Here is a 15,404-nt window from a genome sequence, read left to right on the forward strand (position 1 = left end):
TCATCGACTTCGACGTCGCCCACATCCGTCTTCCATACAATGCCATCGTCGGGTATCCGGCCCTGGCCAAGTTCATGGCAGTGACGCACCATGGCTACAACGTCCTCAAGATGCCAGGAAGCAGCGGGATCATCATAGTCCCCTGTGAAGAAAGAGATGCAGTGTGCTCCCTCGAGCGCGCCTTCCAAGCAGCGTCAATCGAAGACCCCGACAGCAATGCAGCCCAGTAACCTCCTGAGGTCGTCCCCAAGAAGAAGAAGCAGTTGCTCCGCACTAGGCCTCAGGAGAACGGCGCCGTAGGTGGAGCCACGTCAGGATCAGCGCCCGCCTGGGGCGCCTCCCTCCCGCGCATAGGAAGGCGCGCCCGGCGCCCTCATCGGGCAGGGCTCGGGGGCACTCTTCTGGAGGGCCTCAGACCTTGCCAACATCACGAGGGAGGCGCTCGGGCACCTTGTGGAGGCATACTTCACAGCACGTTTCCCTCAGGAAGACGTCGGGCGAGGAGCGCCCGGCGCTCAGGAGTTCATCACCAGGACCCTCAGGAACTACAGGATGCAAAAGCCATGAGCGGCGGTCGTCGCCCTCCAGGCACAGCTCCCCATCCAGGTGAGGATGGCGGGCTGCGCATCTGCATCGACATCCCAGGGCTCAACAGGGCCGCATCTCAGGAGCTTTTCTGGCCTACGCGCGTGGGGTGCTGCGAGGGCCCACCCCACAGCTACGTTCGCATGCCTTTTGGCCTGCCGAGCGTGGCGTCCGCCTTCCAGCGCAACCTGCGGAGCATCCTAACGGCTCAAGAGGCCAGGCACCACGCAGTCCTGGTGGAGATGGAGGCGGTCCTCAAGGAACCGCCTGGACCCCCAGAGCCTCCTGAGGCTCAGGGCCCCGGTGGCTCGTGAGGAGCGACCCCCTTCACCACGCGTCTTCAGCTGCCTCAACATTCCATCATCAACAGAACCAGGTGACATCTTCCAAGTTTGTTTAGCTGGGAGCGCCCCTCGGCCTGCATCATTCCCAGGCCGCCTGGGTCCATCCCTGTGGCATGTATCGCTTTACATTTCTAGCTTACTTTGTTGGGGGCGCCCCTCGGGCTGCATCATCCCCGGGTCGCTCGGGTCCAACCCAGTGGCATGTATCTTTCTTGCATTTACCTAAGCTAGTCTACTTTTCATGCATCACCTATTTATGGCTAACACCATCTTGACTATCACCCACCACGGGAGCCGCGCGCCGATCGTCTTTCGTGAGGACATTTTGCGTGAGAGGGTTAGGAACGGCGTTTGTGCTCGGGCCCATCCCTGCAGCGTCAATAAATCCAACGGCTGAGCTCTGTCTGGCGGGCCAGCCCCGTTCACGTCACCTCCTGGGGTCGTTGGTGCTTGGCCTTCTCACGCGGTAACCTCAGAAGATTTGTTCGGTGTAGGTTGTCTAACCATCCTGCAAGGCCACCACTGCTATCAAGAATCAAGACCAGGCGCAACCCGCCTTGAGGTAGGGCCTCGTGAGTCCCGCGCTGGCTCACGAGTGCCCTGACAAACCTAGCCCTGCCATGCAAGCCACATGTCAGGGCGGGGCCGTACACGCCCCGCTGGCTCTCTGCAGTAGGGAGTCCCCTCCAACGCACCAGTGGAAGCACCATGCTCCGCGCTGGCCGTCGACACTGCCGAGGAGCGGCTATGCCCGTGCAAGTGCGGAAGCGCTATGCTCCGCGCTGGTGATAAACAACTGAGGGCGGCCCCCGGCCGTATCAACCTCAGGGAGCCCTAGAGCTCAGTGTCTAGCCCCATCGCAACGCCTCCCCTTGGGAGAGTCGCGCAAGGGGGCTGGGCACGGGGGATGCGCTCGGGCCACGCCCAAGCGTACGCCACCCAGCCAGGTCCCCCGGACCTGGTCGTCGCGCGCCCCTCCCGAGCCGAGCCTCGGCGAGGACAAAGGTATGGAGGTCGTTTGAGCGTCAAGGGGGACTCCTGAGCATCGCGGCTCAGGAGCCTAACTGGTCACGTCACCCCTCACTCCTTGGTCTTGTCCTGGTCTCCGGACGACCCAACGGCGGCTGAGGTATGCGCGGGGCCGCGCCCTACCGACGTAGAACACTAGACCTATTCCCGCGTTTTCTTCCTATAAGCTGTTTGTGCGTCAAGGGGGACTCCTGAGCATCACGACTCAGGAGCCTAACTGGTCACGTAGCCCCTCACTCCTTGGTCTCGTCCTGGTCTCCGGACGACCCAACGGCGGCTGAGGTATGCGCGGGGCTGGGCCTTGGTGACGTAGAACGAAAAGAAAATAGGAAGAAAATCGCAAAATCTCTGCAAATATTATAAGACATATTGTTCTCACAATGCCAAACGCAAGTTTAAACGCCTCCACGAGGCATGATGCATGTTGCCAGAGCAAAACAGGAAAGCAGCCGCGAGCAAGTCACCCCTGGGCGTCGCCGTCGCCCGCAAGGGGTCCTCCCTCCTTGGCGGCGTCGCCTTCACTTGTACCACTAGCTGAAGCTGTAGGATCGGTAGCACCGCCGGTCAAAGGCGCGGGAGCGAAGGCGCGGAACTTCTTCAGCAGGGCCTCCACCTGACCCTTCATGGCTGCGGCTGTGGCTGCGTAGTGTTCATCGTCCACAGGCTCTAGCAGCTCGTCAAGGCGGGCGGTAGGGTCGCGAAGATGGAGGTGGCTGAGGACGCGTGCAGAGCAGCTGAAGAAAGGATACGAGCCTCTTCCTCTGCCATGGGGCCGATGCCGCTCACGACTTCCTCGAGCGCTTCAACCAAGTAGGGAAGCAGCTGGGCGGGGCCGTCCTCGTCGGTGGTCACGGCTTCTCCAAGCCCTTCTCATAGAGTGTCTTCAGCGCCACGCGAGACCTCTCCTCGAGGAACGTGAAGGCCGCGCGGTCGTCGGCCAGAACCTTCGCCTTCGCATCAACTTCGGCTTCCTCTGCCTTCACCTTCCGCTCCAACTCCTCCAGCCGGCCGCGCTCAGTGGCCTGCGCCTTCGCCGACTGCTCCAGCTCGGCGTCGCGACCCTTGATGGCATCTTCCCGAGCCTTCATCTTCTCCTCCTCCGCCTTGCGGCTACGGGCTAACTCTGCACGCTTGCTGCGCAGGGTCTTCAGCTCGGCCTCCAGCACCCAACAGCGACTCTCGACGGCCTCGACTTCCTTCAGCGCCGCCTCGCGAGCAGCCGCCGCCTGGGCTGTGGCCTGCTTCTCTTTCTCGGAGGTCGCCGTGGCCTGGCTCAGCACCGCCCGAACAGACACGTCGGAATGGAGCCAGCTAGAGACCAGCTCCAGGCACCCCGCCACCAGGAGAGGGTCGGTGCCCTTAAGATCTTCTTGCAGCCGGGCCATCTCAAGAAGAGCGTGCTCCAAGACGTCAGGGGAGGCAGAAGGGCCTGGAATCAGCAGTGCAGCTGGAGGAGAAGGATAAGGTACCGTCACCATAGCCCGGGAGACTGGGGGCTCCTGAGCCCTGGAGACCTCAGCAGCCGGGCCGGACGCTGGTGCCTCCGGAGCCAGCAGGGCCACGGGGGCTGACTCCTCCCGAGGATTCTCCCCCATGCCTCGCGAGGACGACCGGGCCGGAGAGACACGAGCGCCAACACTGCCCTTCTCCACGGAGGGAGACACAGCCGGAGCAGGCAGGTTGGTCCCGAGAAGCACCACCGCCTCCTCCTTCCTCTTCTTCGCCGCAGGCGGCGGCCTAGCCGATCAACGGTGAATGTCAAGAATCAGCGGCATAATCAAGAACAAGACGGAGCACGAACACTTACTTGTCCACCGCGGTGTAGTCCACCATCCTCTTGCTAAGCTTCAAGCCCAAGAGCCTCCCAGCCCGGGGCGCGGGTGCACAAGCCCCAGGAGCAGAAGAAGGAGCAGCAGGTGGGCCGAAAGCGGCTCCAGGCGGCACTGGAACAAAAGTAGCATCTCGGGAGATCAGCACCGATCGGCCCCTTGTCGGGATTACGGGCGGCTCTCCCTTCTCCTAGCGGGCGTCAGCCTCGTCGTCGTCAGGAAGGGTGCAGAGGATGTCGGCCTTGCTCAGGGGGGAGGTCTCCCCCATCCCCCGGGGGTCGCCTCCGAGTCACGATCCTCATCCTCATCGTCCTCCTGCTCCTCCTGGCAGGAGTCGTCAGAAGACACCTCCACCGGCACCATCGCAACCGAGGTCGCAGGAGGCGCTGGCGGCACCAGCCCACGCCCGTCAAAGGTTGGCATGGCAGCCACAACCTGCACCCCGTCCTTGCGGCGGAACAAGGGAACGAAGACGCTCGGCGGGTATTCCTGGTCGTCCCCGACCAGGAGGCGGAGGGCCGCAGCCAGCTCTTCGCTAGGCAAGGTTTCCAGGCTCAGGCGAACCTTGTCTTCTTCGTCCCCGAGCCTCCACAAGGGGCGCGAGCATGCCTGAAGCGGGGCCACGCGCAGCATCAGGAATTCCCTCAAGAGCATGGCCCCTGTCACCTTCGCCGCCTTCGCGTTGCCCGGCTTCAGGTCGGCGTTCATCTTCTCCAGCACCAACATCGCCCGGTCGTCAGTGAGCTTCGCGCGAGACCACCCCTTGTAAGACTGAGGCATCTCCGTTGGCAGCACCAAGCGTGGGTGGACGCACTTGGCGTCCATCATGACCCACTTGCTCCTGAAGCCGTCGGCCTTCTTCCCAGCCTTCGAGATCGAGTTGGCCTTGCCGGCCCCGATGAAGTTGGCGCCCCAGAGGTACGGCCCTCATTGATGCGGAGGAAGAAGAAGTGGCGCAGCAGAGCCACGGACGGCATCACGCCGAGGTATTCCTCGCAGTAGAAGGCGAAGATCGACAAGAGAAGGACAGAGTTGGGGTGAAGGGGGACCAGCCCCACGGCGATGCTACTCATGAAGAAGGGGAAGAAGGTGCTTCCCTCGGGCCCCGGCACGGCAGAGCCAGCCCGGAGCTCGGTCTTCCCCCTCTCGTTGCTCTCCCCCGCCATCAGAAGGCGCGTGGCGACGAGGCTCTTCTCCGAGACGTTGGGCGCATCCAGAGCCGGCTCGTACCAGGCGGGCGGCGAAGAAACCTTGACCTTCCGGGGCGCCATCGGTCGCTGATACGGAAGGGGATGGGAGCAGATCTGGAGATTTCTGAAGCAAGGAGCAAGGAAGGGGATCTGGAGCAAGGCGAAAGGAGGCAATGAAGGCAAGCGTTGCTCGCGCCAGCCTTTTGTCAGTCGGGCAGTTGCCGAGGCAGCATGGGGAAGCGGAGACGCCCACGTCCAATCAATCGCCACGCGTCGACCAAGGCAGCGGGCTGTTGGGGCTCGCGGTGCTCCGCACTTGCCCTATGGCTTCGCTTCGAAGCCAAGTCCGAGCGCGCCTTGGGCCCGGGGGCTACTGTCGGCGTTCTGGGAACGGGGGTTCCCAGACTTGCCTGCCTGCAGCCCACGGCGTGGCTCTGCTCGCGGCCCAGTATGGCCCGTCTTCACCAGCAAGCACTCAAGACCCTCGCGAGGGGCCAAGCCTTGCGAGGCGGACGACATGAGACCTCCTCGGGAGCGGTCTCACCATGCCAGCTCGCGAGGGGCGGAGAGATCAAGGCGAGGCGAACCTCGCGAGGTTCCTACGATGTTAGCCATGACGACCAAGATCAGGCGGGCACCAGGCCGGCACCAGCGTGCACAGCGTCCTCGTTTCCTCTTTGATGCTAAGGAGCCAAGCGCATGCGATGAGTACCAAGGCATCAGGCAAAGGTTTCCATATCGGTGCAACGAGACCAAGACCAGCAGGACGGCAGGACGAAGGTCACCGTGGAGCCCAAGACGGCGTCACCGCCAGAGCCTTTGGCAGGCGAAGTCCACCTTTAGTCAAGATAGCTTGTACTAGCTGTCCCCTTTAAAATTGGCCGTTGTTGGCTCCCTTCCTGCTCAATATTTGGGAAGAGGACCAGGGCCTCTATAAATAGGACTAGCCACCACAGTAGGAGGCATCTCATCTGGGACTAGATCCAACCCATCCTCACACCCACCAAGCACAAGAGCACCTTCCTCAAGAGGCTATTCTTCCCCTTGTACTGTTCATCCTCAGCCTAAGAGGCAATCCACCACACCACACTGGAGTAGGGTATTACACCACAACGGTGGCCTGAACCATTATAAATCTTTGTCTCTAGTGTTGCGAGTTCGTCGAGCTAGCCTTTGAGATCGTGGCGAGGTTGAGGGTGTGATTAGGTAGGAGGAAATCTTTGCGCGCACCCCAGTGTTCGAACCTCAAGGGTTTTGCCGGAACCCGAAATCCGACAGTGGGAGAAGAAGGGCAAAAAAGTAAAGGAAGAGGATTATTGCCCCCCTTCTTGCTTCACCTTAAGTCCGGCTGAGATCGATCAATTCTTCAAGTGCCTTACCGGAGTCAAAGTTAGTTCCGGTTACTGTGGCAAGATAAGCAGATATCTAGACACGAAGAAGAAAAGGTTCAGCGGGATGAAGTCCCATGATTGTCATGTGATGATGACGTAGATACTAGCTGTTGCCCTCAGAGGGATAATGGACAAGCACGTCCGTGACACGCTTATTGGTCTCTGTAACTTTTTCGACATCATCTCTCAAAAGTCGATCATTGTGAAGCAGCTCCGAAGGCTACAGGAAGAGATCGTTGTGATACTAAATGAGCTTGAGATGTACTTCCCGCCTACGTTCTTTGACGTCATGGTGCATCTGTGTGTCCATATTGTGGACGACATAATAGACCTGGGGCTGTCATCACTGCACAACATGATGTCGTTTGACATGATGAATGGGATCATCAAATGATTCATTTGTAACATGTCCCATCCGGATGGAAGCATCGTCCAGGGCTATCTGACACAAGAGTGCATCTCTTTCTGCGAGAATTTTCTATATGGCGCAGACCAGCCGCCTCGTGTTGGTTTGCCCGTTAACAAGCACGATGGGAGGCTTGAATGAGAAGGTCACTCCAATAGTCACAGGGAACTGCACGTGGCCTACTCAGATCGACGCAACGACTTTGACAGAGCAAACTTGGTAGTGCTACAACACCGACCAGGTAGATCCTTTTGTGGCACTGCACAAAGAAACTATCACAATGAAGTATCGTGACCGGGGGGTATGCAGGACGGATGCCGAAGTTACTAGAGAGCACAACTCCACTTTCCTACATTGCTTCAAAGAGCATATTATTGCTAATCCCCGGAAGAGGGCTCTAAGGACGGATTGCTCATATACGCCTTAGCACATGGCCCCTCGCCCAACCTCATCACCTATCAGGCATACGATATCAACGGATACACATTCTACACGGAGGCCAAAGATATCGACAGTGATGATCAGAACTCAGGGGTGACAATGGAATGCATGACCGGCAACGACAACGGCCAAAGATATCGACAGTGATGAGCAAAATGAACATCATTGGAAAGGATGGAGTCGCCAACGAGGAAGACTACAACCAGTACGGCAACCCAATGAGGGAAGATGATGATGACGATGAAGTATACGTCAAAACAAGAATCAATACTACATTACCTAAGAAAGATCGTACTCCATGGAAAAGGAAAAGTCACAATGAGGGGCTCAATTATTCTTCAACGAACAAGAAGGCAAAGAAGCTCACTATAAAACGAAAACGTCGAAGCTGAGGAACCGTTATCGATCAAATGATGTAATATATATGTTCCTATTTTGTGTACACACTTAACCATTATGCATGGGTCAAATGATGTAATATATATGTTCCTATTTGTATACATACTTAACCGTCAAATGATGCAATATATATCACCTTATTTATATACATTGTATCACCTTCCCTTCGTTCATGCTCTCGAAAAAAAGGAAAAGAAAAGAAAAAGAAGAAAATAAAAGGGAGAGAAAATAAAGGAAAAGAAAATAAAAGAAAACAAACAGGAAAACTGCTATAGGTACTAGTTATAGCAGCAGTGCTTTTCTGGAAAAGAGCTATAGCTAGTCAAACTAGCAGTAGCGCCTTCTGGAGAAAAAAGCTATAGCTACCTATGGTAGCAGTAGCGCTTTCTGGCTAAACACGCTACTGCTATGTTGAATTAACCCCCCAAATCCCCACTCCTCTACTTCTTCCCGCCTCTGCTTCTTCCCCCAAATCCCCACTCTCTCTTCCCCCCACGTCGCCATCGGAGCCCTACCCTCGCCGCGCCCCTACGCTCGCCCCAGACCCCCCGACCTCGTCGCGCCCCTGCGCTCGCCCCCGACCCCCCGCCCCTATCCCGGCGCTCGCCCCGACCCCCCCGACCTCAGCCGTCGTTGGGCCTGCCTCCTCGCCCCTGCACCCTCTGTAAGCCCCCCACCGCTCCTCCTCTCTCTGCTAGCTAGGGTTCTTCGGTTATTTTAGTTAGGTTTTAGTTAGGGCAGTAGGTTAATTAGGTTATCTATTTAGTTATGAATTTAGCTAGGTATCAAACTAGTAGGTTAATTTGGCTATATTATGAACCCTAGGTGCAATTTGAACCCTAGTTAGTATGAACCCAATTTAAATTTTATGGTGCTAGTTATTTAATTAGAATTAGTATGAAACCTAGGACAGATTAGTTAAAGCAACCGTTGCTATTTAAATTTTTTAGTTTAAGCAATTGTTGCTATTTAAAAACCAGAATTAGTATGAACCCTAGTTAAAGCAAATGTTTTTAGTTTCAAATTTAGGTAGGCGTAATTTAGTTTCAAATATTGTGAAGAAAAATGACTTGTGCTATGTGGACATGTGATATTTGGAAAAAAATTAGTTTCAAATTTAGGTAGGCTGAATTTTTTTAGTTGCAAATCACTCTTTCTTCCTTTTATATGCAAATTTGAAGTGGACATGTGATATGTGGACATGTGATTTGGTCATGTCATGTTTGGAATTTGGACATGTGATGTTTGGAAAATGATGATTTTGTGCAGGGTAAATGATCCGAGTGGCCTATGTTTCGCCAGAATGTTGATTCATTTCCGTTCTGGTGAATTTCAGGCGCTCAATATGTCCACTTTTTAGCAAAGGTCATGTCGAAATTTTCCGTGAATTTTGGCATGACTTGTGCTAGAAAGTAGGCATATCGAGTGCCGGGATTTGCTGGGAAACGGCATTCCGGCAAACATAGATCTTGTTCTATGCCATTTCTCATTTTTTTATAGTTCTAGAATTAAACGAGGAGACTTAATCATAGGAAACATGTCGAACAACGAAGAAATTGGGCTTGCTAACCAAGATGCAGAGGAGATGGATTATGAGGGTGAACAACAATACCTCGACTTTTTGTCTACTAAGCACAGTCAAGGTTTGCAGGTCGGCCTCGATGATGGTACTGACATCAACATCGACACCGACGGCACCGGCACCGATGGCAGCGCCGAGACCGGCGGGGAAGGTACCGCCGGGGAAGATACCGCCGGGGAAGGTACCGGCACCGATGCCGCTACCGAAAAGAAGAAGCAGAAGAAGCAGAGGATAGGAAAACCTAACAAACTCGGCATCGGACGACTGGTGATCACAAAGATGGCACCTGGTAAGTTTGAGCCATTAGAGCCGGAAGAACCTCGCAAGTGCTATGGGAACCAAGTAGGATGCATCCTACAGGAATGCGCGAGCATCAACGACGATGACTTAAGGAGTAAATAACATTTGAGGCAGTTGCTCCTGACGAAGTTGCACAAGAGATTCAAGTTCTCCGACAGGGATGATAGCACAGAACAACCATGGGATGATCCGAAGATGAAAAAGATTAACAATCACGCCATGGGCATGTTCAACAATCATTTGGCCTCCTGGAAAGGGAGGGTGAAACGAGCTATTGAGGCTGAGGAACCCCTACTCAAGATTCTGGAGGAAAATCTGACACTTACGGAAGAGGAGTTCGAAAACTTCAAGGACACCTGCGCTACCGAGGTACCAAGGCTAAGGCTGCGAAATTCAAGAGCCTTCATCAAAGGAACACGGGGAAGCATCGCCTCGGAAGCCGTCGCTACCTTGGCAAAAGGTCCATATGGGATAAGGAGGACGCGGAACGTGAAGCCGCGGGTCTCCCAGGCCCCTTTGCGAAGTTCACCAACCCCTTGGAGCATGACTTCATTAGGGCCCGCTACAAGTGGGACAAGGAAAAGAAGGTTTTTTACATGGACCAGATCACAAGGAAATTCATTAGAATACTAGTAATTATTCTTTTAACACCTTACATTTAGCTCCTGATCAAGTCGACTACACATTCATAAATAATTCACGTTCCTTCTGCACGAGAAGCAACACCAGCTTATAGCTGAAAGCCCTACTTCACCGATGAGGCCCTAGTGGGACACCCCTCTCAACCGGGCCTGAAACAAACTTAAGGGACTCCTTTTGGGCCAGCGGCCACAATATGGACGTGTGCACGGCGCCGGAGACGGCGCCATGTGGAAGGTGTTTTACAGCGAGGGCCAGAAGGCCAAGAAGCAAAAAAAAAGTTTAGTCAGGCAGTCATCGACGAGAAGGTGAAGCTTGCGTTCGAGAAAAAAGCAGCTGAGGACGCGAAAAAAGCAGCCGAGAAGAAAAATGAGTTACTACAGGAGGCAGTCAATGCAGCTGTACATGCCTGCAGAAATGATTTCGCTATTAACTTGATCCCGGCTATCATCAACTGAACGAAGGAAAATCTAGACAAGACGGTAGATGAAATCCCCATGCCCAGTTTCGTCGGGAGAAACTCGGTGAACAACACCACCGCACCATCACCTGCTCACGCAACCGGGCCTGCTCCCGCACCCGCTCATAGCAGCCCGTCCTCAGTCTCTGGCGCGTTAGGCGGGCCTTCGTCTTTGGCTGAGCTCGACGCCCTCATGGTAATTACATGTCTCACCAACATATATCTAGAATATTCCATTTTTGTTGACTTTCGGATGTTTTACGCCGCAAACATGTGTTTGCAGGCCGACGAAACTCCGTGCACCGTACTCTACTTCATCAAAGGCCAGAAGGTGGACGTGGGAAAGGGGTGATAACGAAGCCCTTGGAACTCACATTCCACAGCCAGCCGATGCCTAGTGGGCACTTCAGGGTTACCTTGTCGAGTGTGATATCGGGGCACGAGGATTTGCCTCCTCCAGTACGGCTAGGGGGAGAGGACGACGAGACCCCGCTGCGGATTGGAAGCTGCAAGGATTGGGTGCTGCTATGGCCAAAGAATCTTCTTCATCTGGAGCCGGCCGAGAGCACACCAATAACCACACATCAACTAGCAGGTATGGACACCACCACGCCCTGCCTACGCTATTACCCACGCGTGTAGTGCCGGGTGAGAGCGGCGGACGAAGTGATGAAGGGGGTCCAATGGTGGCTGATGTAATCGCCCCCGTGGAACAAAGAATGGATGATGAGATGGAGGACCCATTGAGTTTCCTCAATACAGGCGCCTATGATGGTGACTTAGAGATGATGAGTCAGCCATATGAGCACTCAGGCTATCAGCATGCTGATGAGGATATGGATGATATGCCCGGGCAGGAACGTCTGTCGGAGTAATTGGCCACGGATACCCTGAAGACGGCGAGACAATAATTCAAGACATCGGGGCTAGCAAAGCCCCTCAGTCCGACTGCCCAGCTGTTCCTGCCGGCTCCCCGTCCGACTGCTCTGCCCGACCGGCTGCCGGCTGCCGACTGCGCCAACCAGCCGGCTGCCGACTATAGCCCGACCCGACACCGACAAGACACCGACGAGACGACCGTACCGCGATGTCATCTACAGTGTACCATGTCCCCTGGGCATTGATTTATAAAATGCCCCAGGGGACAAGCATGACATGCACCATGCCTAGCCCATGCCACTACATAGCTTGGTTTGTAAGCTACCCAAGGTAGCTTACAACCAACGCTACCACCACCCATGCCTACCACTATATAAGCTAGCTATCCATCCATCCAGACACTCGTATGAGTACAGATACTCGTTCGGCCACACATGGCCAGGCACATGTGCCACACTAGCTAGCTAGCTCTCATTGCTACTGATCTCAGATACAGCTCCAAGAGCACCGTGTACTGTCTGATGTACACCCCAGATATACTCAGACATGCAGGAGTAGGGGTATTATCTCTCCGGAGAGCCCCGGACCTGAGTAAACTAGCGCGTGCTACTCGCATACCCGCTCCCGGGCCTGTCAGTAGCAGTCTTACCCTCACACTAAGACCTTGTGGCATCTGTCGACTCGCAAGCCCCCCGTGAGAATACCACGACAGTTGGCGCCCACCGTGGTGTGGTACTATGCTACCATGCTGCTGCTGGTTTCGTAGTCCGGGCGGGACCATTTTCATCTTCACCGGCGTGGCGTCTTGTCGTCTCTCCAGTAGCGGTCGGTGGCTCGACATCGACACGCCCCCGGAGTGGCCGCGAGGGGTGGCGCGTCCTCGCCGTCGGCCTCGCCATCTTCATCATCTCTACCGCGACGGCCGTCGCCTCTCCGGTAGCACTCGGGGGCCCGACATCGACGCGCCCCCAGAGCGGCCGCGAGGGGCGGCGCGTCCTCGCCGTCAGCCTCTTTGTCACCACCGTTGCGACACCGGCCGTCCATCCGTGTGCGCACCACGCAGGGCCTCTCTTCAGTCGGCCGTGTCCAACCACGCGCCGCTCGCGTCTGTTCCCCTCCGTGCTGCATCTTGCTCCGGCCGAAACGCGCGTTTGCTATTCCATTTATCGTCTATACAAGCTAGCTAGATACAAGTCAATGGTCAAACCATCCATACACTACGCAAACAACGGCATGATTTGTTGTTAGCACCTACGCTGCATCTTGCCTCGTGCATCTCCGGCCGCGTCAACGCTGCTGCGCCTTGCTCCCCCCCCAGTAAAGACCCTGCACCGCCGCGCCCGTGCCGTTGCGGATTGCTGCGTCCCCGTCCGGGCTCTACCCCAGCGCCACCTCAAGCTCGCGCGCCGGCGGGCTCCCTGCAGCTCCCGCGCACTACTCCAGCCCCGGGTCCTCCTCCTCTGCGCCCGTAGAGCCGGCCCTGGCCTCCTGCGCCGCCTCCTCCACTCCGCGACCAGCTGCGTCGTCCGCGCATTCGCCCGCGTCGGCTCCGCGTCGCTGCTCCAGCCACCGCCTCGCCTCGCCTCCGACTGTGCCTCGCGCGTGCGCATTCGCGTCGGCCGCAGCCCCAACCCGGCTCGGCCGACTGCGCCCACGCCGGGCTCCCTCCCGCGCCGCCTGCCGGCCATGCCGCCCGGCCGCCTACTGGCTCTACGCCGAATTCCGCCCGCGTGCCGGCTGGCCAAGGCCGGCTCCGGCCCCTGCGCGTGCCATCCCCGTGCTGGCCATCGCTCTCTCGCGCCGCCTCGTGCCGGCCTCCGCCCCGCCGACCTCCGGCCCGAGCGCCCCCGCCTCCAGGTCGGTTCCGTCCGCGCCTCGGCGCCTGCCCCGCCTCACGCCTCCTCCGCCTGTGCGCCCCGTGGTCGGCTGTGCCACGCCGGCTCGCACCTGCGTCAGCCGCTCCCCGCCTCGGCAATGGACTTCGCTGAGCGGCTGTCCAGAGCGCAAACCTCTTTTTACCGGTGTAGATGGCATCAATCTTGACGACATGCGTGGACGGTGGATCAAGCACCGGGACATCCCGGCTCCGGTAATAAAAACTTTTTCGCTGTCTAGAAGGCGGAGAGGGGGCCAGCTAGAAGAGCCCGGCTGCTCAGCCCCTGCCGACTGATAAAAGAGAGAAAAGTCAATAGCCGGCTGCTCCACGTGGAGATAAAAACAAGAGGCCGATTGCCTGGTGGCCGGCTGGAAAAGGTGGGCCGGCTGGTCGGGTGGCCGGGTGCTGAGAAAAAAAAGAAAGAAAGAAAGAAGAGGCCGATTGCCTGGTGGCCGGCTGGAAAAAGTAGGCCGACTGTGTCGGGTGGTAGGTGCGACATATGCCAACGGGTGTCTTATCATTGTGGGAGCCAGTAAGACATCGCCGGTGCCTGAAAACAGGATAAGGCGAAGACATCCACACTGGTGGATCTTACCCAGGTTCGGGGCTCTCCGTGGAGATAACACCCCTAGTCCTGCTCTGCGGGGTCTCCGCATGATCACTAGATCAATACAAGTAGCTACAAGTGCTCCTTGAGCTGTTTGGCTAGAGGAAGAAGAAGGGCAAGGCTAGCTCTCCTTTTCTCTCTATGTGGTGTGTGAAACTCTATGAGATCAACCCTTTGCATGGGTGTCCCGGGGGGCTTATATAGGCCTACCCCCTAGGGGTACAATGGTAATCCGGCTGGGCGCGGGTCCCAGCCATCAGTGTCTATGCTCGCCGGCTTCTCCGCCGGCCATTGGGGCCCGCCGACTGGTGGGTCCCGCCGGCTGCCGGCCTCTTGGCCGACAGGCCGGCCCCACGGCTTGGGGGCCTTGTTGGCGGCTGGTTACTGTTGCCTCGCCTCTGATGACGTGGGCTTTCTCGAGGTAAGCGTGGCTATAGTGTCGCCGCCTTGCGGGCTCTCACTGTAGCCTTACCTCGTCTTGTCTCCTTAATGAGGTACATGTTTCGAGGGAGGGAGGTAGCCGGCTATTGGCAGCCGGCCACGCCCCTGGCCGACTAGGGGAGGCTGGACTGCCTTCGAGTGTCTCTCTGGCTAAAGGGGCCCGCCGCCCGCGGGCCGTACTGGCGCCTGTCGTGGGTGACATCGAGGTCAACATAGCGACAGTGCCGCGTCGGACGGGAGATGGCTGGCCCGTATGGCGCCCTGTGGCCATGCCTGCTTCGGGATTAGGGGGTAGTCGGTTGTACTGCGGCCACGCCCCGTCTTATCACCGTTATGTGGATGCAGTCTTGGTGGGTGCAGTCTTGGCCGGCTTCTGGGAGTTGGCTTTCTTCATAGCCGGCCTCTGGGAGTCGGTCCTCTTGGGGCCGGCTCCCTGGAGTCGGCCATCTCGTAGCTTTCTCTGGGAAGGTTTCTGAGGCCAGGTCGCCTTCGGGTAGTCGGCCCTGGGAATAGCCGGCCGGGGGAAGGCGGCCCTATGCTCTGTATGCTTGAAGGCTCGAATGGCCTGATAATTTTTCGAAGAGCCAGGGGGAGTCGGTTAGGCTACCCTTGGCTATTTACTCCGACAGTAGTCCCTGAAGCTGGTTGGGCTTCGAGGCTGAGAGGAGGTCGAGAAGCTTGGTCAGCTTCTTATCTTGACGAGCCAGCAGCTAGGAGCCGGCTTCGGTTGGGCGCGCCGTCTTGGCGAAATTTCTAAAGTCGGAAGGCAGGAGTCTGTTGGTGCGTGCGCCGGGCTGCGGGCCGGCCGCTTGCCACCCGCGAACCACATGGCATCCTCCAGCTGAAAAAAGCCTGCCAACCCATGCGTGCGACAGGATGTCGCCACAGGCCGGGGGCCCACCACTCCTACGCCTAGGCCTAGGCGCGGATTCTTTGTGGCCCAAAGCTGTCCGCACGTCTTCCGGCGGCAGTTTCCGCACGCCGTTAGGGTGCAATAATCGCGGGA

Source organism: Aegilops tauschii, chromosome 2, assembly GCF_002575655.3.
Source record: "Aegilops tauschii subsp. strangulata cultivar AL8/78 chromosome 2, Aet v6.0, whole genome shotgun sequence".
NCBI lineage: Eukaryota > Viridiplantae > Streptophyta > Magnoliopsida > Poales > Poaceae > Aegilops > Aegilops tauschii.